Below are 3,031 nucleotides of genomic sequence, written 5' to 3' on the forward strand. Positions count from 1 at the left end.
AAAAGAAAATATATATGACATGGTGGTGCAGGCCTGTAATTGTGGCAACTTGGGAGGCTGAGACAGGAGGTTCTCAAGTTTGAGGCCAGTCTTGGCAATTTAGCAAGACCCTGTAGCAAAATAAAATAAAAAAGGACTCTGGGTGTAATGTCACATTCCTGTAATCCCAGGGGCTTGGGAGGCTGAGTCAGGGGACCCAAGTTCAAGACCAGCCTCTGCAACATAGGAAGGCCCTATCTCATAATAAAAAACAAAAGGACTTGAAATATAGTTCGACACCCTGGATGCAATCTCCAATTAACAAAAATGAAAAAAAGTAAAGCAAATATAAAAATGTATTTTAAAAAATGCCTAATGAGCCTTTTAAAAGCTTTTTCTTAATATTCCAGTTGAGATTAGGGACTGCATTCACTACATTAAAAACTCTGAAGTACCATGCATTTTCAACAAATGAAGGGGATACCTATTTTTTCTCTGGATCAGCTTCTAATATGGAATGTTTAATATTTTTCTTTTTTGGAATTTTTTAAATACACAAAGCTTTGCTAACACATACTGTCTCAGCTCCTATGTAGCTACTCTTATTAACTGTCTTGAGTTTCTAAACTGTAAGTCAAAAAATTGGTTCCTCTTTGTTATGCTAATAGCTAAAGAAAAATATCAGTTTCATAACTTAAAACCTCTAGTGATTTTATATTGAGAACAAAATAAAAATCAAAACAACTTACAGTAAATAAATTAAAAAACTACTAGTCCTATAACTTTTTTTCTATGAATCCTATAGTCATAGTTTTCATCCTCACCTGAGATACTCCAGCTCTGGCTTGATGAGCTTTCTTTTGGTCACCCCAGTTTCCAGCAGCTGAAGACTATTTTAATCCATGAGATATTATTCTTGTTTTAATTGCCAACTCCAAGTTAAAGTCCTTTCCTCAATCAATATAAACTTCTGTGCATAGATTCCCACTTCTTTCAGCAAATTCTTAAACATACTGACAAAATGGTATTGCCTTGAATGCATTAATATCTACAAAATTCATTCTTAACAAGGGCAATATTGCCCACAAGGGATTGAAAATGGTTGTGGCAGGGCACAAAACCAAAACAAAACCAAACAAAAACACCCACACACATATATAGTATATAGTATTTACACCTATGTGGCAATAAAGAAAATGTGTCAAAAGTCTCAGTAGGACAATAATAAAAAAGGCTGAAAAATACTAATTTATAACAAACTGAGAAAACCTGTGCAAAATACTAATGTTAATAATTTTTTTGTAATGCCTACTTGTTTTGCTGTTAAAGATAATTTTTCTGAAAGTTCACTATAGAAAATATGGGAAATATAGAAACATCAAGAATAAAATTTGAGGCCAAATTACATTGTTATATTGTGTTCATAAAGGAATATGTAACAACAAATATCATTATGTACAACTGTAATGCACCAACAAAAAATATAGGGAGGGCTGGGGTTGTGGCTCAGTGGTGGAATGCTTGCCTAGCCCATGTGAGGCATTGGGTTGTATGCTTGGCATCACATAAGAAAATAAATAAGTTATTGTGTTCATCCACAACTAAAAATATTTTTTAAACATGGGGCAAAGGGTGTCAGTTCTGCTGTTTAGGTCTAGCTCTGCGGTACCAGCCCTTCCCCATGGCTGACCATGAGGAGTTTCATGTTTCTTCACCTCCCCCTCTGCCTCCCTCCTCTCCTTCTTCAGATGTTTCACCAGCATCTTCCCCCAGTGTCCTGGTGAGTTTGGCTGACCATTTTCAAGCAGGAGCAGCGACTGAACTGTGGACCCGCTGGGGGAAGTGGAGCTGCAGATCAGAAATGCAGCATTTTCTCTAACCAAACTTCTTGAAGTGACATCTGCAGGCTCAGCTCAAGTGGAAGAGCTTGCCCTCAAATGTACAGAAAATGCACGTTTCCTTAAAAATTTGGCAGGACCTCTTGAAAGAAGGCTATGATGATTCTTTAAAACCTAACAACTGGTTTGGCCTGACTTGGACAGTGTAACATCCTTCTTAACATACATTTTTTGCACATGTATTGCAAAATAGGATGATCACTTCAGAAGTTTGGTATACTCAGAATGAATTTTTTTTCTGGATTTTATGAAAGAAGAATACTGATATTTTTGATGAAGACCATTATTCATTTATTCTTAAATACTTTCTGCCCTCTAAACTTCTGTATAATTCTTTATGGTAGCTAATTCCATCAGTAGATAATTAATGTTAATAGTGCTACCAGTAGCATACTACACAGATCAAGATGCAAGAATAGTAGACTTTGAAGTTGAGCTTCATGTTATAGTCCAAAGGAGTTAACTAAGGTTGCCTATGCTGGATCCAACTCCATTAGGGTAAATTCTCCAAAACCTATGATTGAGTCTTGCTTTTATATTCTTAGCACCTGAAACAGTGTCACACAACACTTGCTAAATCCTTCTTGAATAAAAGACTTGACAAACATAATTAAAAGCTTTTTCCTTCATATTTTTAGCATGAAGACTGTAATTGTTTCTCTAAAAATGTATAAATCTAAACTTCTTTGACTTGAAGGTAAACATTCTCTTTTTTAGTGGTGACTTGAACTTTGTTAGTAGTTTTTAAAAATACAATTATTTAACCTATGAAGATGCTTTTTAAGAAAGCATGTCAGAAAATGAAAGCATGTCAAGATAGAATGCATGTTTTTGCCCTATTTATTTCTATGGTTAATTGCTCTCATTGTTAACATTTCTTGAATTTTACATTTTTGTATGTTTGACTGCTTGCTTTAAAATACCTTATCAGGGGCTGGGGAGATAGCCAGTTGGTAGAGTGCTTGCCTTGCATGCACAAGGCCCTGGGCTTGATCCCCAGCACTGCACAAAAAAAAAAAAAAAACTTATCAAATTTGTGACTCAGTACTAAGTAGAAATTGCTTTGTTTCCAGTGTATCAAATTTAAATGATGTATTATTGATCTCAGTGACAGTGTTCTATTTTATGTGTCCTGTATCTTATATTGCTTTTTG

The 3,031-nt window shown here is 35.1% G+C and overlaps 1 pseudogene across 1 annotated transcript; it reads left to right on the forward strand.

Moving 5' to 3' along the window:
- The first annotated feature begins 1,300 nt into the window (after positions 1–1,300).
- Positions 1,301–2,026, forward strand: LOC306647159 (uncharacterized protein C4orf46 homolog; annotated as a pseudogene). The gene has a single exon. The product of its transcript is annotated as an uncharacterized protein C4orf46 homolog (transcript).
- The last annotated feature ends 1,005 nt before the right edge of the window (positions 2,027–3,031 follow it).

This window comes from Sciurus vulgaris, assembly GCF_902686455.1.
Source record: "Sciurus vulgaris genome assembly, chromosome: 16".
In the NCBI taxonomy this organism is placed as follows: domain Eukaryota; kingdom Metazoa; phylum Chordata; class Mammalia; order Rodentia; family Sciuridae; genus Sciurus; species Sciurus vulgaris.